At 46.0% G+C, this 24,923-nt stretch overlaps 1 protein-coding gene and 1 long non-coding RNA gene across 3 annotated transcripts in view; both read left to right on the top strand.

Annotated features, from left to right (window-relative positions):
- Window positions 1–24,923, top strand: part of GPM6B (glycoprotein M6B) — a 152,561-nt gene that overhangs the window by 42,392 nt on the left and 85,246 nt on the right. The window lies entirely within an intron of this gene.
- Window positions 1,412–8,753, top strand: LOC135361903 (uncharacterized). Its single transcript, XR_010406035.1, has 2 exons — window positions 1,412–3,158; window positions 4,307–8,753. It is a non-coding gene; the product is annotated as an uncharacterized LOC135361903 (long non-coding RNA).

Below are 24,923 nucleotides of genomic sequence, written 5' to 3'. Positions count from 1 at the left end.
CCTGTGAAACTTCGAGTATTTACTGTCTGGCTCTTTACCAAAGGAGCTCACTGACCCCTGATTTAAGCAATCCAGATTATGCTTGCGTGAAGTTTGGTTAGATAACCTTCCAAATGAAATCTCGGTAGTTACAGTTGCTTGTGGAGATCTGGTACCTGCCTGAGGATAAGTCTACTAAACACCTGCTCAGGACAAGGCTTCGTGAAGGCGTGAGTGTTGCGCCAGCCTCGCATTGTTCAGGGTCCCAGTCCTCCACATGAAACCCTCAGGTGACCCCACATTGCCCATCATGCATCAGCTGCACTTGCCCCCCGCGGCAAAACCTTCCCCGAGCCTCTGAATAAGTAGAAAGAGTGACTCGGTAAAACTGGGCCTCTGCTTTTGAAACCTCACCGGCGAGCCCTCTCTGCCTGCAAGTATCTGTCAGGAGTTTAGACACAGGAGGTAACGGGGACCTCCAGGCAAAAACTCCCACAGAGGTTCAGTTCTGGCCGCCAAAGGGAAAAGTCCTCTCTTCATCCTTCCCTCGGCCCACAAGACCTTTCATTCTCCTCTTGGGCCTGCAGTGTTCAACCCTAAAGTGGTGATTGGAGGCATGATTTCATGTTCCTCGCCATGCTGGGAATTTTGTTAAAGATCTCAGAAATCGATTTGATCATTGATGAAAGGGACATAGATAGATTTTTTTTTCCAAGTCTTCATTGGCTTATCCCTGTATTTCCAGCCCCACCTCCCACCATTCCTGTCTCCCTTGCCATGATCTTTCATCATGCTATGACTTCGCGTAATCTGTTTGTGTTCCCTTCCTCACCTTGTCTGCCTAACTAACCCCTACTCTCTTCTTCAGTATTCATCTGAGGTCCCCGCCCATAGGCAATTTCATGTTCTCTCCTTTGTGGCACCATTCTGCTGAGGATGTGCCTCGCTTACCTGTTGGATCATGTGGTTTAACAATTACTTGGGTCCATGTCTAGTTCCTTCATGAGCCTGGAAGCACTTTGAGGGCAGTGGTTGCAACTTGTTAAATTTGGCACCAAGCCTGACCCATGATAAGGTGCTTAATTAACCTGGGTCTAATGGATAAATGGTCACACGTGCATTAAACTGGTTGTTTCGTTCAGTACTTACGATGGAAGAAGAAACATGTTTCGTATTTGTAGAGGATCATTCTTGGAACTCCCGTCTCTGGAATAGGAAAAGTTAGTACATTCTTTTGAGCTCCTAAGTTTGTTTGTTTGTTTAAAGATTTTATTTATTTATTTGACAGAGACACAGTGAGAGAGGGAACACAAGCAGGGGGAGTGGGAGAAGGAGAAGCAGGCTTCCCGCTGAGCAGGGAGCCCGATGTGGGGCTCAATCCCAGGACCCTGGGATCATGACCTGAGCCGAAGGTAGACGCTTAACGACTGAGCCACCCAGGTGCCCCTTGAGCTCCTAAGTTTTATCCTTAAGCCTATCCTTGCCTTTCTGCCTTAGTGGTAGGACCAGACTTTGGAGTGATGAGCGTTGAGAGCATGAACATCTTCTCCTCTTGGTAATTTTTTTTAAAGATTTTATTTATTTATTTGAGAGAGAGAGAGAGCATGAGCGGGGGGGGGGGTGGGGCAGAGGCAGAGGGAGAAGCTGGCTCCCCCCCTGAGCAGGACCCTGGGATCATGACCTGAGCTGAAGGCAGCGCTTAACCAACTGAGCCACCCAGGTGCCCCTCTTCCCCTCTTGTTAATGAGTTACCATACTGCACAGCAAAGTGCTGTAAGGAAAATGGAATTGGAATTCTGAAAATGGAATTGGAATTCTACACCAGAACATTCTGTAAAGGAAAGGAAACTCCCAGAAATGCATTTAAGGTTAAAACTAAATTTTCATGACACAAATCAGAGAAGAGATTCGTATTTTCTTTCTCTTTCATTGCCTCAAATTATCTTTACCCGGGGGACACACTTGAGTAGAATGTGGGAGAATAGATTCATGGTCACCAAAGTGGGATGCACAAGGTGGTTCATGGGGCACAAGAAGGACCTACTGACACCCCTGTATTTATTTAAAAATAAATTAAACTTTACTTATATTTAATATACATACTTCTGGTACTTTACATATATAATATATACCTCATTTTACAGGTTTTGGGAATATATGAACTTTTATTCCCAACTAATAGAGGCATAGAAATAAAAAATTGGGGGGTGGCACCTGGCTGGCTCAGTCAGTAGAGTATATGACTCTTGATCTTGGGGTCATGAGTTTGAGCCCCACATTGGGAATAGAGATTACTTTAAATTTTTTTAAAAATTAGGGAGACTGTTGGAAAAAAGGGTGAGAATGTATACTTCCTGACCCTTGTGCGCTGCGTATAAGACCATTTATTTTGGGCAGAAGCTTCAGGAAGGAGGCCCCAAGTTCTTTGTGGAACAAACTGGTACCGCATGGAAATTGCTGGAGCCTCAAAGGAAGGGAGGGAGGAGGGAGACAGGTTACCATAGATGATTTTAAGAAAATTGAATGGAGGGGCGCCTGGGTGACTCAGTCGTTAAGCGTCTGCCTTCGGCTCAGGTCAGGATCCCAGGGTCCTGGGATCGAGCCCCGCATCGGGCTCCCTGCTCGGCGGGAAGCCTGCTTCTCCCTCTCCCACTCCCCCTGCTTGTGTTCCCTCTCTCACTGTGTCTCTCTCTGTCAAATAAATAAATAAAATCTTTAAAAAAGAAAAGAATTGAATGGAGGGTGCCTGCTCAGCGGGGAGTCTGCCTCTCTGCTCCTCCCCCTGCTCACGCTCTCTTTCTCTCAAATAAATAAATAAAATCTTTAAAAAAAAAAAATTTGAATGGAGCAAAGCTCTTCTGTATTTGACCTGGGAAAGGAAAGGGTACAGGATGGTATATAAATGTTGCCTTTGTGTGTTTTCCCAAGGACTTCCCTCATCACAATTGAGCATCACAGGTATCTGTTGAGCTTGTCTCCTCAGAAATCACGTCGTGTTCCTCACCATCCAGCAACCCAACCTGCACAAGACGAAACTGCACTGAGTATAGGCAAAGTAATATGGCCAGTCTTTGACTCAGGCATGTGTGAGTCTGTAATTGAAGGAGGAACGATTTTGTTGTTTGGAAGGAGCTCTACAGAGGAGGCGCTAAAATGAAAATTCCTCATGCGTTCACCAGGTCAGTATTAATCAAGACCCCAGTTTTTGTGTGAAGAAGTGAGTACTCACAGGCTTTTCAACATGCTAGTTGCACAATTTGGGTAGGCCACCGGCTGCCTCATCGTACACAGAAACTGATAGTGTGGGTTGTCTTATCACCATCTAGTTTGTGGTTTGTCAGAGCTTATTCATGGAAGATACCGACGGCTTGTCAAATTAGTTGACAAGGCCGAGTCCTCGAAGACAGTGCTCGATGACGCACCAGCTCTGCCTAGGAGATGCTTTAGTTGACAAGGAGAGTCTTGAAGTCCTTCTCATACGTCAGAATTGAGCTCGCTAGCAATGGTCGCTGCCGTTGGGAACGCTTGCTTTTACTGACGCAAATGTGTCCAGAAAAATCCCGTCTCCTACCCGGGGACTCTGCTGGACAGGAGGTTCAAAGGTTCATTTTCCTAGCTCGGTAATGAATTGTCTCTTAGGTACACAATTTGCTGCCTAGGTCTAGAGCACAGCCCAGAAAGAAAAATGCCCAGTGCATGGTAGGCACAATTTTCTGCCTGTGGACATTCACAAGGCTGCATTGTGGAAACAGAAGCTGCTCAAATTGTTCATTGTTCCGTGGCTCCTACTTTGGCAGCCAGAAGCGAATTCATTATGCAGTGATTGGCATGCTTTTCTTCTGTGCGTTTCATGCCACGAGAACTGTAATGCATTCCGTGCTCTCTGCAGCCTCTTGCTTCGCATCTGGCTCTTCTGGTCTTCCCCTCGCCGTCCGCTCCTCCAGCCCCGCTGCCTTCCGCAACCTAGGGACCAGCGGACGTGGGACTGCTCGCCTCCAACCACAGCACGTGGTTAGGTGGACAAATTTGCCCCGACTCCGAGAGAGACACACTTCATTCTCACCTCTGGGCTGGTCAGTCAGCCAACAAGTATTTATTAAGCGCCCACGGAGCGCATAGCAGTGTGCCCGGCCCCCTTTGGGGGACCGCAAGCTCAGACAAATGTCCACAATGGCAAACACGACACATTTCTCCCTTGCTGTTCCCACCCCCCAAAGTATGGCGTCTTGGGCTTAGAGGGGGGAACTTGAGAAGCAGCTCTTTAAAAATGACCCTTTGCAAGGTTGGTTTTTGTTTGTTTGTTTTTTATTTGAATTGCTTTGTGCAGCGGGAAAACAAGACTAGCATGACTACGCACGGGCGAAGGTCCTGTTTTTTATGAATTCCAGAGCAGTGTTTCTCCCACTTGCACGTGCATCCGAGTCACCTGGGGATCTAGTTGAACTGCAGATTCTGAGTGGACCGCCACGCGTGAGTAGTACGTGCTAGGTCACTGGTTCTGATCGCCTGCAGAGCTCGGAAAACCACTGATGCCCAAGCCCCACTCCCAGAGCATCTGGTTTGACTGGTCTGGGGTACGTGCCCCCCCCCGCACCCCCCTCCCTCCCGGGCAGAGAGATTTTTTTAAATCGCCCCACGTGGTTTTAATATGCACCATGGTGGAGACATGGCAGCTTTGCACGTGTAAGTGAACTTGTCCTCTTGGGAGGGAGGATATGGCTTCCTTTTGGGTCCTGAGTCAGACTGAGCCGTGTTCTTCAGCCCTTGAATTGAAGAAAGCATCCTTCTAACTGACAGGTTCTCGACCGGGGTGATTGTGCCCCTCAGGATCAAGAGACTTGGGGCAGTGTCTGGAGGTGCGTTTGCTTGTCACCCCTGGAGAGGGGGGCTACCAGCGCCGAGTGAGCAGAGGTTAGGGCTGCGGCCTTGCCTCACTGAACTGTCAGCCTTATGAGGGTAAGGGACCCTCTCCTTTGTTGCCCGTGGTATCCCCAACGCAGAGCACAGTTTGCCTGGGATTTTGTAGGCATTGCACAAATATTCGTTGGATGAATGGATAGATCTACTACTAGCATAAATGTTAACCTCGCTGGGAAAGGGAATTGGTTGTTAACCACACATTCAGATTTAATAAGATGGAGAGGAGAATTTGCGGCCAGGCACTGTTTTTCTGACGTGATTCTGCGGGAATTGGCTTCACTTAGAATCACCTGCAGTAGTTGAACTATTAAGGTCTGGGCCACACCCCACGGATTCAGGTTCCATTGCTCTGCGGTGGGGTTGGGCGTCAGTATTTAAAGCTCTCCAGGTAACTCCATGGTGCCCCGAGGTTGAGAACCACCGTCTGGGTCCTTGCATCTCAAACTGCGGTCCTGAGACTGGCAGCGTCACCGAACCCTGGGAGTTTGTTGGAAATCCACGGTCTTAGGCCCTCACCCCAGACCTGCGGAATCAGGATCTGCCTTTTAACAAAGTCTCCAGGTAACGTGTTTGCATATCCAGGTCTGAGAAGGCAGTTAAGTTCCTTTCTGGTTAATGTCCCGTTCTAGTTGGCCTGGAAAGCTGTTGACCGCCCCATGAAGGAAAGTGTTGTATATATCTGGAGGCTGGAGGGCGGTCTGCCATGCGAAAATATTTTACAGAGAAAGAGGTATTGTTACCATCAGAATCAGTTGTGATTCTGTTGTAGATAACTGGCTTGGGAGACAGAAGGCAAAAAAAAAAAAAAAAAAAAAAAAAACACTCTTTTTCGACTTCGTTTCTATTCTTGGTTTCTTAAAACCATCACCAGGCAAAACAGGGGGGAAAAAGGCGCAGGGGGGGAGTTGTAGGAACCAAATGGATGGAATGAAATAATCTGGCCCTGTGTAGTAGAAAAATAGAAGGCAGAAAGTTACATCTTCCTCTTGCAGAAAAAAGAATGTGTTTCCTGTTTGCTCTCGCTGAGAGCCAGAGCATAATGCCTCAGTGTGTGCGGAGCTGCTGAACAAAGAACATAGACGTGGCTGACGGGGCAGAGTGGGAACTGCCAAATATTGGCCCGGTTGGAAACCATGTGACAATCGCAACTCCTGATTGCATTGATGGGGTGAGAGGGAAAATGTGCATTGCTCTATATCCTTTGCAGCTTCCCATGAAAGACCGTTGAAGGTAATTAATGTTACCGTCCAGAGTTTTGTGGGAGCATCGGAAGATCCCCCATGATTGAAAGCTTTTTCTTGTTTTTCAGTACCAAGTTTATAACCAAATGACTTTCTGCAAGAAAGTCGACTTTACAGTAATCCCATGGCTGCCTGCAGAAAGGTTTCAAAATTGGGACATTTTCCATTCATGTTTATCATGTTCCATATGTCCTGTGAGACGCCCCTGGAATCACAGAAAAATGGACCCTGAATTGCTGAACAGGGGGCCTTGTGGATTCTCTAACTCAGTGGTTCTCAGTCTGTTTTTCTGGAGTCAACCCACCCATACGTAGAGTATCAAACTCTGCAGTTAGGAGCATCGGTTCCAGAAAGCGTGAATTCGAGGGTAGAGGGGTGCTCACGTTGAAACCAAAAAATCCTTACTTCTGATATGCCCCATATACTGCGGGTTCTCAAACTCTGCTGTCCATTGGAATCAGCTGAGGAGCTTCACTGTCTTCTGCTCTCTGGTTTCCACCCCCAGGCAGGGATTCGGATTTAATTGTCCTGGGGTGCAACCTGGCTGGGGATGGTGGACGCCTCCCCACCCCAGGTGATTCTCAGGCGCAGCCAACATGAAGACTCACTGCCTCACTACACCATCCTTCTCTCCCAGCATTGCGAATCGCTGTTTCGCCCTTGGCTTCAACGAGGAGGGGAGTAAGGCTGAGGGGTCATGTTGATGGCAGGTCTGATGGAAAGGGACCAGTGGACTCCTAGGAGGACTTCGCTGTGGGGAGAGGTGCTGTCCGCTCGCTGCCCTAGTTTCTGGTGTAGTCAGGCCAGTATGAGGAAGTTCGTGCTGCTCACCCTTCCCTGTATCTTCCCCCGAGGTGGTTCCAGAGTCCTCCCGGAACTGGGAAACCCAAGGTAATGAACTGAACTAACTCCACCTTGCTCATCGTCATTTGAGCTTGACTTACCTGTTTGTTACCAGCAGTAGAAACACTCCACATTCATCAGTAGACACACTAGACACGGACCAGACTGCAGTTAATGTCGTTGGAAGACGAAGGCCACTGTTAGAGGGGGCATCTGCAGCTTAGTACCGTACTTCATGCGCCAACCATTGAGAATAAGGGCTTCGGTATTTCACTGTCATTATCTTCGATTCAGCAGTGACTCACGGTGGAGAGAAATGGGACCCAGAAGAAGTCATTCTCTAGGTCAGTGTTAGTCAGTCATGTTGAGAGCTGGGGAAGTGACGATGTCAGCAGAAGGATGAGTGCTTAGGGTTTGATGGCCTCCCTTCATGGAGGCCGAGAGGGGAAATGTCTTGAAATTTGAGTACAGAGGGCTGGCTCATATAGGGGCTCTATGCCTTCCAGGCCCTGTAACGTCAACAGTGCTGGGAACTTATAAATACTGTGGATGTATAATAGAAGCATTTTTCACATGCTCAAGTAAAGCAGCTGTATCCTGATACATACAGTACTATAAACATACAGATGAAGGAATGTGGCATTTATGGGGAATGTCCTAAAGGCATTGGGTTAAATTAATCATTGATTAAATATGAAAATTCAGGATGAGATTTTGTTTTCTAATTCATTAGCTTAAAATTTGAATAAATTTGCATTGATGCATATGCAGCATGCGAATCTTTGCAGCACTTAATGGGAAAAACAATAAGCATTTTATGCCTGTAGAATCAGGAGAAGGGGATAGATAGCAAGGTCAACATTGCATTTCTGTTGCTCATTTAACCAGTTACAAGTATATCACCGAAGTGTGCAGTGTTAAGGTTTTGTGCTTTTCAGATGTGTTTTTTTCTGTGTGTTTTAGCTTTAAAAAAAAAAAAAAAGACGTGTCCGTTTTTCACTAGGGCCCATTATGATAACAGTTGGAAGCAATGGGGGTGAAAAACTACTCAAAATCTAGCATTTTACAAAATGCTGTATGGTTTTCCCATATAAGGCGAGCCTTGTTTTCCTGCCATGCGTACTTTCCTTCTCTGCTCATTCCCTGCTGTTGAACATCTGCCTGCACTTCCTCGCTCTGTCGCTCTTCCTCACTCTCGTCTGTGGCAGTGACGCAAGGTGGAAGGACCTGGGACCAGAGGAGGTCGTCCCCGCACTGCAGTTGGTTTTCACACGCAGAGGGTGATGAGCACCTTTGTGTCCTCAGGAGGGTGACCATGCCCCACTCCCGTTCACGCAAGCCCTCCCCCTGCCTCTGGAGACTGTGCAGCGGAGGAGGCAGAAATAGCGGAGGGCAGGATGGGGAGTAGGTTCACTTCTGGAGGTCCTTGCCTTCTCCCTTCCTGAACAAACCTTCGTGATGCCTCGACCATTGCAAAACTCTAACAGATATTTTGGGAGGTTGCCTCTGTTCGTCCCAGGGGTAACTTACTGGAGGAGAAAGAAAGGTATTGAGCTTACACTTCCTGGACATGTATTTGAATAGCAAAGAATTCTCCTTTTTCAGGTGGGAAGCAAGATGATTAATGGAGTATTTAGTTGCTTGTGTTAACTAATATGTTTGGGATGAAATAAAGTCCCAGAAACTTTGTTTTTTATATAGTGTCTGTATACTTTAAAATAACCCAGTTCTCCATGTATAATTATAGCTTACTTATGCACAGTTTATATAGCCTTTGTTAGAAAAAATGCTACAGAATGGTTAAAAAGGATGCCCTCTTCTGGGGATACAGAGTGGGGAACAAGACTCCACACTAACAAGTTACTTGATTTCTCCTTAAGTAAAGTTATAAGCACGCAGGTTTATGAGCACCTTTGTGCCTTTAGGAGGGTGTGAGGCCCTGATCAGGTGCTCAGTGGCAACATACGCAAACTATATATAGATGCTCAACAAATGTCAGTTTCCGGTCCCTTCCTCTGAGTCTCCGTCTCCCCTCAGAATTTCAGGGTGGGCCAAACCCTCTATGGGGTCGCGTCCTCCGGGCGCATCACTCCATGGATCCTCTCAGTATTTGGAATACTTTTGCAGGCTGGAGATTGTGTATTTCCTTCTGTCTTTTATTTATGTCTTTGTCTCTTTGATCTGGAGTCCTTGGTCAGGAACTCAGGCTCAATTATCCTAATGTCTGTGGGAAAGCTCAGCCCACTTAATGACATGCTGCATTATTTTGTAGCTCTCAAGGGAAAAAATGTGGCAAGAAAACGTAGATTGCTTGTTATTTCTTCTTACACCAGGGTCCCAGCATCTTTTAATAGAAGTAAATAAAAATGAGGCAAGAGCTGCAGAATCTGTAGATTAGGGAGTTTGCGTTATCAGTTGATATGTCCTTAAAACCATTTTTTCTTTGTTTCAGAACAATGTAGAATTGCTTTATGGCCACTAAATGCACTACTCTTGAAATAGATAAAATGTAGCGGCCCCTGGGTGGCTCAGTCGTGAAGCGTCTGCCTTCGGCTCAGGTCATGAGCCCAGGGTCCTGGGATTAAGCCCCGCATCGGGCTCCCTGCTCAGTGGGAAGCCTGCTTCTCCCTCTCCCACTCCCCCTGCTTGTGTTCCCTCTCTCACTGTCTCTCTATGAAATAAATAAAATCTTTTTTTTTTTAAAGAAATAAAGTGTAGAACATGAGTCAGCCCTGTGCATTTCGCTAAGTTGAAGGAGGCTTGATGAGTTTATTTGACATTCAGACTCTAGATGAATCAGATACTTGTTTCTAGATTAAAAACCTGATTAAGAGGGGTACCTGGCTGGCTCAGTCAGTAGAGCATGTGACTCTTGATCTCAGAGTCATGCATTCAAGCCCCGTGTTGGGTGTGGAGCCTACTTAAAAAAAAACACAAACTATTAAAATATGCATTACTAACATGGAGAACTATTTCAGATATTTTATTCAATATGAAATATTCTAGAATATTCAGGATCCACATTGTCTAGTAGAAATACAACATGAGCCACATAGTAATTTTTAAAAGGCTATTAAAATTATTTAAATGATTAAAAAGCAGGTAGAATTAATGATATAACTTATTTAACCCAATATATCTAAAACGTTTCAACATGTAACTGAAAAATTGAGATATTTCACACTGTTTTTCTTTTCCTTTTTTTTTTTCTTTTTTAAAGATTTTATTTATTTATTTGTCAGAAAGCACAAGCAGGGGGAGCGGCAGGCAGAGGGAGAAGCAGGCTCCCCGCTGAGCGGGGCTCGATCCCAGGACCCCGGGATCATGACCCGAGCCAAAGGCAGATGCTTAACTGGCTGAGCCACCCCAGGCATCCCTCACACTGTTTTTCATATGAGATCTTTTTTTTTAATTAAAGATTTATTTATTTATTTTTAGAGTGTGTGCATGTGTTGTGAGCGGGGGAGGGGCAGAAGGAGAGGAAGGGAGTCTCAAAGAGACTCCCTGCTAAGAATGGCGCCCCCATACAAGATCTTTTTGAAGTCCAGTGTGAATTTTACCCTTAAAACACTTCTCGGTGGGCCTAGCCCCAGTCAAGTGCTCAATGGTGATATGGGACTAGTAGTTGCCATATTGGATAACAAAGCTCTAGATCTTTATTCTTTTAAACCCAGGTAGTGGGAAATTAATCAAGAGTCTTGCCCTGATTTAGAAAGAGGTTGTGAATATTGAGAAAAGGAGTTCTTTGAGAAGACATGTGCTAGAAACCTCCAACAGTTGGTAGTAGGAACTAAACCACTTTGCATATAAAATCTTTGTTTTCATCCAAGGGCCGCAATGGGAGACTGTAGACTAAAATGTTGGCATGTGAATTGGAAGGGCATTCTCTTTAATGTGCACTTGTGAAAAAACCAGATCCCAGTGATACCGGGAGGCAGAGGTACTGCACTCTAGTACATAATTTGTGTAGCTATAGGTGCCTGGGCTCAAATCCTGGCTCGACTACTAACTAGCTTTACGGCCGTGGGCAGATGACCCCTCACGCCTAAGTTTCTTCACCCACATGCTTGGGCTACGAATAGTAACCGTGTCCTAGGCTGTGAATGTTAAATGAGCTAATAGACAAAAAGTACTTAAATTAGCACTGAGCAGTGAGTGACTCTCACTGTTTTTTTTTTTTTTTTAAAGATCTCATTTATTTATTTGACACAAAGAGAGGTAGTGACAGCAGGAACACAAGCAGGGGGAGTGGCAGAGGGAGAAGCAGGCCTCCCGCCGAGCAGGGAGCCCGACGCGGGGCTCCATCCCAGGACCCTGGGATCATGACCTGAGCCGAAGGCAGACGCCCAACGACTGAGCCACCCAGGCACCCCTATTTTGTTTCTTTTTAAAGATTTATTCATTTATTTTAGAGCAGAGTGGGAGGGGCAGAGGGAGAGGGAGAGAGAATCTCAAGCGATGGGGCTTGATCCCACCACACTGAGATGCGACCTGAGCCGAAACCAAGGGTTGGGCACCCAACTGACTGCACCACCAAGGCGCCCCTATGTCTCTCTTTTGACTGGCTTATTTGTTCACTCAAGAACAATTTGCGTGGTTTCTACATTCCAGTTGGTGTTTTGGTTGCTGGGGCCGGAGTGGGGAATGAGATGAACCAAGATTCCTGCTCTCACGTCTTAAATTTTAGTGAAGGGAAATGGGCAGTAAACAAGCAAGTGGGTAAATGAACTCATCTCTAGAACAGGTTAGCGTGACTGTGAGGAGCTGGGGTGGAGGTTCTTAGATAAGCGATCAAGGCGGACCTCACAGCGGAGGTGACAAGGTGCTAAGCCGGAACAGCGGGCCCAGGTGTGGCAGGTTGTAAAGGCCCTGGGTAGAAACTGATGCATTTGAAGAACTGAAAGCTGACTTGTACGTTTTGCATGTAGACCAAGTGTAGGTTGGAGATGAAGTCAAGGAGCAGACAGGGGCTGGATCTCAAAGACCTCGCAGAGCTTGGTAGAGAGTTTGGAATCTTATTCTAAGAGCAAAGAAAGATGTGGGGCAGGGAAGTGGCACGATCCAGTTTGCCTTTGAAAATGGCACTCTGGCTTCGTTGCATTTTATGGGAATGGGAGAGGGGGCCGCCACTGTCGGTTTTCCACAAGAACGGGAGATGAGACCCAACTCCGCATGCCCTGCAACCCCCTCATCCGCCTACCGTCGGTTCCACAAGCCATCATTTTCTGCTTGTACTGGTGAGTAGTGAGGCCTCAACCCTAATGTGGTCTGCTATTTCAGACTATCGGTGGGTGTGTAAGCAAAGGCTCTTTTGTGTTCTTTGCAAAGCGAGGGAAAAGAAATCCTCCCAGAAGCCAAAAATTCTCTGTAACGATTCACATGGCCAGGCTCCGTTCTTCATACACGAAAACCTGGTTCTGACACCCCCCCCCTTGGTTTTCAGGTAAGGATAATAGATTCATACGGGTGGTTCTCAAAAAGCAAGAGGTGACACCAGCTTCATGTGGGAATCTGCTAGAAATGCAAATTCTTGGGCCCCTTCTCGGCAGACGTCCTGAATCAGAAACTCTGAAGGTGGGCTCAGCACTGTTTTTAACGAGCCCTCCAGGTGACGCGCCGTGGAATTTGGGGAACCCTTGGTTTCGGCTGATAGAGATGGTTGCTCGGAGTACGAAGTGCTTCAGTGGCCAAGGAGCAGAGCGGCGACCCTTTCCCTGCAGCCCGTTGAAGCCAGTGCTGAGCGTTTGGGTCGCTTGCGGAATTAAGCGTTTGAATCCAGCGCTTTGTGACTGAGGCTCTTCATGCTTTATTTTGGTTTTTCCTATCACATGCTACTGTATAGTGTCATGTTGACAAGGTTCCTGGGCTGGTTGCTTATCAGAATTTTCAGAGTTGTAGAACTGAAGTAATTATGTCCTTCCTGAGTGGAATTTTATGGTCTAAATTGCAAGAAGCCTCTGGTTGTCCTGATTTAAAAAAAAAAAAAAAAAAAAAAATTTCTTCCTGAGAACAACCAGCAGCATTGCCTTTGACTTTTTAAACCCATGTTTTCAGTTGCCCATGGGTGACAGTCTGCGGCTGCCCTCTCGTCAGGTTGTAACCCCTGGGTGGCTCATACCGCCCGCCAGCCCTTTGGTGGGGCTTTTCCTTGGTTCTAAATGATCTGCTTGTCTTAGGCCTTTCCGGGACTATGACAAAACCCCACAGACTGGGTGGCTTATAGATCACAGAAATGTATTTCTTACGGTTCTGGAGGCCGGGAAGACCCAGATCAGGGTGCCAGCAGATTCTGTGTCTAGGGAGAGGCCTCTCCCTGGTACATAAGTGGTGCCTTCGGGCTCAGTCCTCACACGGTGGAAGGGGCTAGGGAGTTTTCTGGAACCTTTTTGCTAAGGGCACTAATTCCACTCACGAGGGTCCAGTCTCATGACCTAAGCACCTCCCAAAGGCCCCACCTCCTAATACTTAGCACATTGGGGCTTAGGATTTCAGCATCTAAATTTGGGGGGGACACAAATATTCAGATCCTAGCACTGCTTGAGGAAAGCAGGCTGAAACTTTTTTTTTTTTAAGCTTAAAATACATTATAAAAAGTACATCTGCTGGCAGGGGAGAGTGGCAGATAAACATTCCAAATAACACTGTGAAAGTGAAGGTGGTTCTATTCCTGCTCTATGACTTCTCCGTGGCTGCTCTAACAAATTACCGCAAACAGTGGCTTAAACACAAATTCGTTAACATTCTAGGGGGGGCGGTCGGAGCCTGACCAGGGTCTCGCGGGGCTAGAAACAAGGGGTTAGCAAGGCCACGTTCCCTTCTACAGGCTCTAGGGAAGAAGCCCCTTCCTTGCTCTTCCCGGCTTCTAGAAGCCGCCCCCATTCCTTGGCTTGCGGCCATCTTCCTCCAGTTTCCAAGCCAGTTTCCAAGGCGGGGCGAGAGTTTTCCTCAAGTGCCATCACCCTGCCTCTTCGGCCTCCCTCTTCCACATTTAAGGACCTCGTGACTACAGTGGGCCCCCCGGGATGATCTAGGCTGATCTCCCTATTTTAAGGTCAGCTGATGAGCCACCTTAATTCCACCTGAACCCTAGCAACCCTAATCCCCCTTCGCTGTATAATGTAAAGTGTTTACAGGTTTCAGGGATTAGGATGGGGACATCTTTGGAGGGGGAGGGGCCCGTGCTTCTGCCCACACAGCAGGCCCCCAAACTTCCTGCCAGTCTGTTTCCTTGCCTGTATGATGGGGTAGTAAGTGGTCGTGAAGGAGCTCTTCGAGGATGAAATGAGATGCGTATGGAGGTAGCTGACACAGGGCTCTTCCCCTGTAAATGCTGGTGGCCTCTGTGAGGGTCTCAATTTGCCAACGTTTTTGTGTTCCCAAATCTCTACATTGGTTCATTCTTGTTCCTCCCCTCCTCTGCTCTGTTCCTGGGCACCTCCACGGGTGGGTGGTTCCCCTGCCCCAGCCGGATGGGGAGGTGGAGAGAGAACCAGAGCATCGGCATGTGGTAGGGGAGGGAAACACCCTTCTTGCCCCAAATCATCTGTTCCTATTTTTCCCTCTACACCCTAAATAGAAAAAAAAAATCCACAGAAGTTTGGGTGCTTCATTTGTCTTTTTAAATCCGCTTTATTAAGTTGCCATTTTTGATTTTTATTTCTCTGCTTTCTAGATTTGCCTCTGTCTCCTATCCAGGTCCTTGTGAAATCCTGGTTCAATCAACCAACTGTCACTGGCATTTTGGGGGGATAATTAGTAAAATTTGAATACAGATGGGTGTTGGATGATATTAAGAAGTTGTTAACTCTTGTAGGAGTGATGAGAATAGTATTGTGGTTACACGGGAAAGTGTGCCTTGTGCTTTGTGTTTTTTAGATGCGTGCTGAAATACTTAGCTGTGAAGTGTCTTTAGAAAAAAGAGATGTAGCAAATATGGTGAAATGAAAATGAAAATATATACAATCAAGTGAATAAAGCACCCAGATAGCCAGAGATATTGAGACATTTTTAAAAGATTTATTTGAGAGAGAGTGAGAGAGAGAGCGTGCCCAAAACTAAGCCCATTCAGGCGCCCCTCTATTTTTAATGTTTTGGGGATCCTCCATGCTGTGTTCCGTTTTCTTCACATCCTCACCAACGCTTGTTTCTTGTTTTGATTTGCATCTTTCTGATGAGTGATGACGAGCATCTTGTCATGTGTTGAGATTTTTTTTTTTTTTTTTTTTTTTTACTGTTGCTGGGGAAAGAACTCTCACGCTTGATCGGGTGCCCCAGGGAAACCCTCTACCTCAGCATCCCTGTCAAGTTTACATGCTCCCAGTGCTCTTTGGTGGGCCATAATTTTACAGTTTAGAGACTGTTGAGATCTTGTTACGTTGTTTTGTCCCATATCCCAATCCCCTCCTCAACTTCTGAAGGCCCCATCTCCCTTCCAGATGGCGAGCATTCCTTATTTGGAAGGAAGGCGATATAATCATGTCTAGTTCTTGCTGCTATGCATTTGCCAGTTGATCTGCAGCTGTGTGGGTGTGGCAAGGAGCTGCTTTGTGGGAGTGTCTGGTCAGGGAAGTGTCCTCTCCTGCAACACAGCTGGAAATTGTCACCCCCAAAATAGTCTTGCCTGTGTACTCCTATGAACCCCAGGCTCACCACCCCCCAGCTTGGGAGTTGAGATGGTGCTCCCAAATTACCCCAGTGGCTTGTCCATTATTCCAGGGACTAGACAGGGGGGTGACACAGCATCGTGGTATGTGCATGATGTCATCTCAGACATTGTCAGACAACGGGCCCACTCAAGTCGCGCCTATGGAACTCTCTAATGGAGGCCGGGTCCCACTGGGAAAGAGCCGCTCTCTTGTCCACTGTCCCCAGGGATTATAGGTGGACGTGCTGTGCCTGAGTTTGCACAGGCTTGCAGAAGGTTCGTTATGCCCTCAGAGTCAGCAGCAGGCCATCTTCACAACGGTAGATTGTTCCAGACCACCTAGGACCATCTGGCTGGATCCATCCCACCGTCTGCCCTGCCCACTGGCATCTTGTTCTCTGATACTTCTCATAAACAGCTTGAAGTTCCACATGACATTATCTACTCAGGGCTTTGGGTGTGCTCCTGGGTGACCAGTTAGGCTGGGAACGCAGGACCAGTGGGCATTCATTAGAGAACATTGGCATGTAGAAATTTTTAACAAGTGAGACTTAAAATTTTGAAGGCGAAGATGTAGATACCTTGCGTGTCCACCTGCGTGTCTCCTTTGATGGATTACCAATCAACAGTTTATCAGTGACCTTCTGAAGATCTATGAATACTCTTGTGAGTGACCCAAAGGTAGCATAGGACCCAGTCTGTAGTCTGAGGCTGTGTAGAGGCTTGAGGATGGCCATCATTTATTGTGTATAGTTCTGCCCTTGATCTTTTATTCGAAAAGGATTGCCTTAGGTGCTATATCAAGTTAATCTCATCTCTGTGACAAATGAATTGCCATTAGTTCCTTTCTTTCTACATAACACGTCACTCTGTCTCACTCACTGTGGCTTGTGTTCTTGCGGAATTTTCCCTTGCTTGTATTCCCTTCATTTAGTTTATTTTATAGTAAAATACTTAGAAAGCTTACCAACTAACCATTTTAAAGAGTACAATTCGGTGGCATTTAGTGCATCCACGATGTCGTACACACATCACCACCATCTGGTTCTAGAATATTTTTATCACCCCAGAACGAAGCCCCATAACTGTTCCTCATCTTCCCCTCCCCACAGCCCCTAGCAACCACTAATCTGATTTCTGTGTCTATGAATTTGCCTAGTTTGGATATTGCATATAAATGGAACCATATAATACGTGGCCTTCTGTGTCTGGCTCTTTTCACTTGGCATCATGTTTTCAACGTTCGTCTGCATTGTAGCATTACCAGTACTTCATTGCTTTCTGTGGCTGAATGCCTTTCCATTGTAAGACTAGACCATATCGTTTATCTGTACATTGGTGATGAACGATACAGATTCTGTCATGGACACTATCCACGTCGCGAACATGTGAGTACAAGTTTTTGTTTACACACCTGTTTTAAATTCTTCTGGGTATATCCTAGGAGTGAAATTGCTGGGTCATAGGGTAATTCGATGTTTAACTCACTGAGAAACCACCTATGGGGGTTCTTTTGCTCCTGCCAATCCTCCTCTACCACATTATGTCCATTCTATTTCAAAGACTCACTCTATCATGATGCTTTTCCTGATCATTCCCTGTGGCTTCCCATGACTTGTGTGTCCTTGACCGTCCTATGAGTAAATGCCTCTTGTTCAGCTCAGCCTAGAGAAACTTCACTTTTGCCTTCTCACATCTTCAGCTGTGTCTGCCCTGTTTCTTTTGGTTTTGAGGATGTTTGTCCCTCTACCTGCACCCAACTGCAGCCTCTCAAGGATGGAGATGGATAGGTGTTCTTTGTGCTCAGGGGTACTTGGTACTATTTTTGCCTTTCTATTGTTGGGCTATTCTAGTAACAATCGGAGGTTACAAAATAGATTTTGATTCTGTTGCTCACAAAACTCAGGTTTTCGTGGAAATTTAGGCATCATAGATAGGTTCTACCATATTTGAAATGCTAAAATGTCAGAGAGTTAAAAAGTAGGCCAAAGAGGGAAAGGGAGTTTGAGGGGAGGGATTGTGATGCATGTAGGGCAAAAATAAAGATTGGAAGAATGATGATGGTAACATTAATGCTGCCTTCTTGACTTTGGTCTCACTGAATCTCCATGACAACCATGTGAGGTGGCTTCTATTACTCCCACTTAACAACAAGGAAACTGAGGCACAGGGAGATGTAGCACCTGGCTCAAGGCCACACAGCTCTTAGATGGCAAGGTCAAAACTGACTTCACAGCATCTGCCTTTGACCCCTTTTCTATTCAACCACTCGTGGACCTTGAAGAGGGTATGCCCAAGATGGCGCGTGTATCCATTTCCCAGGGCTGCCCTAACAAAGTACCACCAACAGGGTGGCTTAAACAGCAGAAATTTATTCTCTCACAGTTCCAGAGGCTAGAAATCCAAAACAAGGTACCAGCAGGGGTTGGCTCCTTCTGAAGCTCCTGAGGGAGAATCCGTTCCATGCCTCTCTCCTGGCTTCTCATGTTGTCTACAATCCTTGGCATTTCTTGGGGCCTGTAGAAGCATTTCTGTCCCAATTTCTGCTTCTACCTTCACATTTTCCCCTGTGTCTCTTCTCTAGGTCTGAATTTCCCTCTTCTTGTAAAGACCTCAGTCATGGGGTTAGGGTCCACACGAATCAAGTATGACCTCCTCTTGACTGGATTTCTTCTGCAAAGTCCCTATTTCCAAATAAGGCCACATTCATAGGTCCTGGAGGTTAGGAGCTGAACATAGATTTTTGTTGGGACGCAATTCGGCCTGCAGCAGTATGTAAGTATTCCAGCATCACAGGCATTACTGATGAGCCTCCAGCTTTCAGAGCTGCTCCCCAGCCCTTTTGTCTCCCAGCACCTTGCCGAATCATCGAGTATACTCCTGCCTTAGAGCATATTTGTTGAATCTAATGACTGAAGAATATGCCATCGATGTTTTCCCCCACATACTTTTTGTCAGTTTTTCTCCTTAAGCCTCAGAAAAGTGTAGGCTTTTCTTTATGAAATTGTTCCGATTTATTCGTAGATAAGAGCTTCAATCTTCACTTGCATGTGTTTACAAACTGTTGAAACAAAGCCTTTGACTGCCTCATAATGTCTTCCTTAATCCCATTCTTTTTGGATAAAAATAGTATTAATATATCCATTGTAAATCGCTGGCAGCTCTATTTGAAATGTGTCTTTTTGCACAATATGTACTACTAAGTATTCTCCTGTGTTGTTGCTCAGGGTAAGAAAAGATGACACAGTGTTTTTTGTCATTTAAAGAAGCCCAGTTTTTTTTTTTTTAATGCTCTATTTAATTTTTAAAAGACAAAGTACAGCTTAAATGAAATGGGAATTTGCCATTTCAATGATGGAAAATGTGGAGGACAGGATACTTAGATACATTTTAAAAGGAAATGCGTATTTAAATACAAATGCTTGTTTTAAAATCATCCATTAGGCAAAAATGAAGACACTTGAATGGTCTAGATCCCTTGAGCACATTTTCATGGCACTTAAATGGAATGAGGCAGCTGGACTGCGTTATAATCACAATCGGTATCATCAGAAGGTTTACTGTGCTTCCGACTTTGTTCTAATTGCTTAATGTGGATTGACCCATTTAATCCCAAGACCACCCGATGAAGCACAGTCACCCCTCTTTTTTTTTAAAGATTTATTTGAGAGGAGAGAGCGAGCGAGCGAGAGAAACAGGCTCCCTGCTGAGCGGGGAGCTCGATGTGGGTCTCGATCCCAGGACTCTGGGATCATGACCTGAGTCAAAGGCAGGTGCCCAACTGACTGAGCCACCCAGGCGTCCCAGTGAATTTTAATTTAAATAACCACGTGTCCCTAGTGGCCCCTATGTGGTCGAGAGCAGTACTACCTTAAGATATCTCGAACTGAAACATGCCTACAGCTTACCTGGGAATCTTGTCAAAAGGCGGAGTCTGCTTCAGTAGGTCCGTGATAAGACCTCAGAGTCTGCGTTTCTAACAGCCTCTCAGGTGAACTCCATGGGGCTGGTCCGAGGACCACACTTGGGGGAGCGAGGCCCTGGTCTAAGCTGAAGATTCGTGGCCCTGGCTCATGTTCGCCGCACCTGGGAAGATTAAAAAACCTGCCAGATTCCCAGGCCTTGCCCCAAACCAGTTAAATCAGGAGCTCAGGGAGTAATCTGGGCATGTGTATGTTTTTGAAACTCCTCAGGTGATTGGAACGTAACATGAGCCCAGACAGAGCTGCTCAAACAAGACTTCGCCGAAGGTTTCACGTTAACAAAATGGAATGAGCCAGTGAGGACAAGTCGGGGAGCCGCTGGGATTTCTGTGTGGTGCCTACTCCTCAGCCCAAAGTCCCTGTTGGGGACCCCTCCCTGCCTTTTCCCCCAAATCTCCTGCCGCTGCCAGAGGCTGGACCGGCTCTGACTTCTTTAAACAGCTCTCAAAGCTGCTGAGCAGACTTGGCCTTGCAGTTGTAAAGGATTTCCCTCGTTGCTGGGACTGTTCTAGGCAATGTGGCTCTTTGGACAAAATGCATGCAAACCCTGTGCATTACTCTTTGCTTTGCACACGTAGATTCATCGTACAGTTGGAAGGATGGAAGTACAGAGAGCAGGGCTGTTGAAGAGTTGGGTGCCCCCCGAGTCCGGGCCCGGGGTGCCAGCCAGCCCGCCCCTGTAGCAGCATCAGGGCTCTGCTGCTCCTATAGCCCTGAGTTCGTACCTCACTAGAAAGGTTATCATCGGGGCACCTGGGGGGCTCAGTCAGTGAAGCGTCTGCCTACGGCTCGGGTCATGATCTCAGGGTCCTGGGATCGAGGCCTGTGTCGGGCTCTCTGCTTGGTGGCGAGTCTGCTTCTCCCTCTCACTCTCCCTCTGTGCTTTCTCTCTCTCTCTCCAATTAAAAAAAAAAAAAGTTATCATCACTTGGGACTTGTCTCTGCTCGTCTTCCTTCTAGACTGAGTGCTCCTCCAGAGTAGGGCCACCACCCTCTTTCTGTCTGCCACTCCATCCGGGCCACTATCAGAATCTCCTGGGAAGCCTCCCTCCGACCTACGTGTTCAGAACCCCCAGAGGCTGAGCCAGGAATGTGTGTGTTTAAGAGGCTTCGCAGGCCACCTTGACTTGTAGACAGGAATGAGCATCATTGCCCTAGAGCCTCACGTTCTCTCTGGCATGTGGCGAACCGTGAATATGTATTTTTTAGTGTATGGAAATAAGGTTTAAATGTTAACTCTGTGGAGAGTCTTGGCAGGGCCCACCCTAGCCAAGGGAGATCGAGGGTAACATCTCAACACCGTTCGCCCCCCTGATGCGATGCATTGCCCCGGACACGGCCTCGCTTCTCCACTTTCCTTCCCTGTAATGCACAACCTGAAGCAGATCGCGAGGAATCATCAGACAAATTCGCACCAAGGGACATTGCACAAAACATGTGACGGGTAGTCTTCAGAAGACTCAAGGTCATGAAAACCAAAGACTGAGGAGCTGTCACAGATGGAAGGAAGCTAAGGAGATGAGACAACAGAATGCAGTGTCAGGTCTTGGATTGGATCCTGGAATAGAAGGCAAACGTTAGTGGGAAAAACCAGCAAAATGCAAAGAAGTGCTATGCTTTAGTTAATAACATTGTATCGAGGTTAATTGTTTAGCCTTGATAAATGGTCTGTAGTTAGGTAAGATGTTAACCTAAGGAGAAGCTGCGTGAAGGATACTCGGAAACTCTCTAATATGTTTGTCACACTTCTGGGGTAGCCTGAAGTTCTGTTAACCCCTCTTTCCCCAAAGTGTGGTCCAAAACAAATTCTGTATAAAGGAGTGGGAAGTAATTGAAATGTCCTGGAAGGAGAAGAAAGAGGCCCAAGAAGAGACCGTTGGTTCAACAGAGAAACTACACCGGATAACTTGATGACAATTGGAGGGCCCCACATTGTCATCACAAATCCCTAATGATTCTTTAAAACCCTTCATGTTTTTTTAACAGCTTTTTTGATCTATAATTCATATGGCATACCATTCACCCATTTAAAGTGTATAACTCACTGGTTTAGAACATTTGTAGGGTTGTGCATCCCATCACCATCATCTGTCCCTTGACCTTTCCCCCAACTCGCTGCCCTGGCTCTAAGCAACCGCTCATCTACTTCCTGTCTCTCTAGGTCATCTTCTGTTCATATTCTATTCTGGACATTCATTTTAAGTGGAATCCCCTGTGATCTTTTGGGTCTGACGTCTCCCACGTAGCATAATGTTTTTGAGATTCGTCCATGTTGTAGCTTCTGTCGATATTTCTTTCCTTTTTATGGCCCAGTAGTAATCCGTTGTATGGATATGTACCACATCTACTGTATCCGTGCATCACTTGATGGACACCTAGTGTCTTTTGGACATTACTCTGATGGCTTTTGGTCACTTTCTAGGGTAGAATACTCCCCCAGCCTCCCATGGTCTATGCGTGTGTTGTTCCAGAAGATAGACTTGGGATAAAGTGGATAAAGTACACCATCTCCAAGCATCCCATGCAGTGCCTTTTACTTATGTACACCATCAGCCACTTTGGAACATCTTTAGAATTGAGGCAAGGAATAACCCCAGGGTCCCAGAAAGGGACAGAGAAATGTGGGTTATGTTGGGGCCAAATCAATAATCACCACTTCAGGGAGCTGCCCGGTGAATTACTTTATTGAATAAGTGTGAGAAAGGAAAGATATTAGTTGTCCAAGAAAGCTATTGCCAAACTTGGTGGAAACAGAATCTGTTCTGTGGGAACAGCATACATTTTATTCTGTGCCATGGAATTTCTCCTCATTTGACCCAAGGGGTAAAGGGAAACTCTTATGCAACCATCTCATTTCAAAAGTTATTCTTTCTTATGTAGGCTGGTTAATAACCAACAGTAGACAATTTTATCTAAGAAAAGATGACTAAGATCCTGTATTCCATTTTTAGTGAGAGCTGATTTACGTATCTAATTCATGTTCTATTAGCAAAAGTTATGGGAAATAAGGAAATGTGAGAAAAATCCAACGCTGGTTTTAGGTCTGAATTTAAAATCCTGTAGTTACAGTCAGTTGTGAAGATTACCTTCAAAACTCAGAAACCAAGTAAGCTGTCAACTTACTTTGCTGAGGTGTTGACCTTTTTTGAAACCTAGTGGTTGTCAGTTAATGCTCTGTAAAAGTTATTTTTACTACAAAGCATTTTTTCCATCATTTAAAGAACTCTTTTCCAGGAGTACCTTTATACACGTGTGCACGCACACACACATATTCTATTTTATTTATTTTTTAAAAAGATTCTATTTTTAAGTAATCTCTACACCCAACATGGGGCTTGAACTCACGACCCCGATATCAAGAGTCACATGTTCTTCTGACTGATCCAGCGAGGTGCCTCTACACACTCTATTTTAACGTCTATGAAGAGCTTTTCACTTTCTGGAAAATCCTTTGCCCAACTTGAATCTTCCTCAGGATTCGGCTGTCCTACGGATGTGAAATGGAGACCTCCCACCAAATCTAAGCGTACCTGGCTGTGTGAGGTACGTGGGCACATAATTTCTAATCTTGCCTCCAGCCCTTCCGCCCAGTAACTGGACTCCTTCTAGTTATGCTCGAAGTGTGGCATCCGGAACTGAACACCAAACAAAAGAGGTCTTGGTTCCATGTTTTTGTTCAGTCAATGTAAAACTTGAATTGACCTTTTGGGGCCAAGACATTTTTGGGCTCAAGTTGGTGTTCCTGTCAGCTAGGCCCTTCAGACTTCTGTGTGTTGCTCATGAGCCTGTCCTACTACTGCCTTCTTCCACACCCGCTCTGGAAAGCCTGCATTTGGTTTCTTTTTTTTTTTTTTTTTTTTAAAGATTTTTTATTTATTTATCTGAGAGAGAGAATGGGAGACAGAGAGCATGAGAGGGGGAGGATCAGAGGGAGAAGCAGACTCCCCGAAGAGCAGGGAGCCCGATGCGGGACTCGATCCCGGGACTCCAGGATCATGACCTGAGCCGAAGGCAGTTGCTTAACCAACTGAGCCACCCAGGCGCCCCCCTGCATTTGGTTTCTAATAGCTAAATTAGGATATGACCTTTGTTCCCGTGACTTTTAACCTTTCCGGGTAGAGTTTCCTCATTTTCTCAAGTTCCTTTTGGCATCTGATTTTGTCATCAAGGGGTTGGCCTTACAGCCTAGTTCCGTGTCGCCTGGCAGCTTCGAACTTGCTCATCTCTCCTGGCACAGCCTGGACATCTGCTGGGGATTGACGTCACTAAAGGTCGGTTCTTCCACACTCTACTCTTGTAAACAAGGGCCGTTTGAAAGACCTTTACAGGTGCCTTGCCGTATCCAGATAATTTGTGTCTGGAAAATTCCCTCAGCCTTATAGTTGAATTACCTTCTTTGGAAGAAAAGCAAGAGAGGCTAATCTTCTTACATCTAATAATCACCGCATCCTCTCCTAAGTGCTCACAAGATAGTCTTTAAGAATCTGTCGTAGACTCTTGACTAGGATATGTATCAAGTTCAGTACTCCATAGTTTTTGAGGCATAGATCTTCTTTTTCACACTTGAAAATTGCAAATGCATTTCCCAGACTCCACTGGTATCACAGGGGAGGATTTAACTATTTTCTCTTCAAGTTCTGCAAGTCCCTGGAGTGTGATCGGTCTTAACTGCAATGCATAAGTCCCTTTAGAATATCTTCTAATCAATTTGGGGCCTTAGTGCTCTATTCCGAGTATTTTTTTTTCTACTCTTTCTTGGCTGAAGGTCCTTATTCTTGTCCACATGGCAGAAGCAAAACGAAGTTGAAGAGAGTGACGGGTTTCCTTTTACCTGTTAGAATTAAAACAGCCTACAGATTTAGCCCATGACCTCTTGGCCATTTTTGATCATGATGCCCTGAACTGCTTTAGAGTTTACAAAGTGCTCTCAAGTACATGTGATCTTTACAACCACCCATAAGCTGGTGACTTTACTGCCTGATTTTAGAAATGAGGAAGCAGAATGGAACTTACAGTAAGTGACATGTAGGGGTAAGTGATTTTTTTTTTTTTTTCTTTCTGAAGTCTTCATGACACCAGCCCATAATAGAGCTGGGCGCCTCCTGGTCTTCTCACTGCACAGCATTTGTCGCGCTCTGCAGGCTCCTTGTTCTGCCTTTATCCTCTGGGATTCTTGTTTGTCCTTCGACACGTGCCTGTCTCTGTCTTTTACATGCGCTGCATGAGAAGGGCGGTTCCCATAAACCATTCCGTCTTCCCTCCCCTTCACCACTTCTGGGGCTCGTTGATGAGTAGATTATCTGCCAGAATATC

Source organism: Mirounga angustirostris, unplaced genomic scaffold (assembly GCF_029215605.1).
Source record: "Mirounga angustirostris isolate CCGP_5_RB_7025 unplaced genomic scaffold, mMirAng1.0.hap1 SCAF_11, whole genome shotgun sequence".
NCBI lineage: Eukaryota > Metazoa > Chordata > Mammalia > Carnivora > Phocidae > Mirounga > Mirounga angustirostris.
Note: the sequence above shows the minus strand (reverse complement) of the source record. Positions and strands in the feature narration are given on the sequence as shown.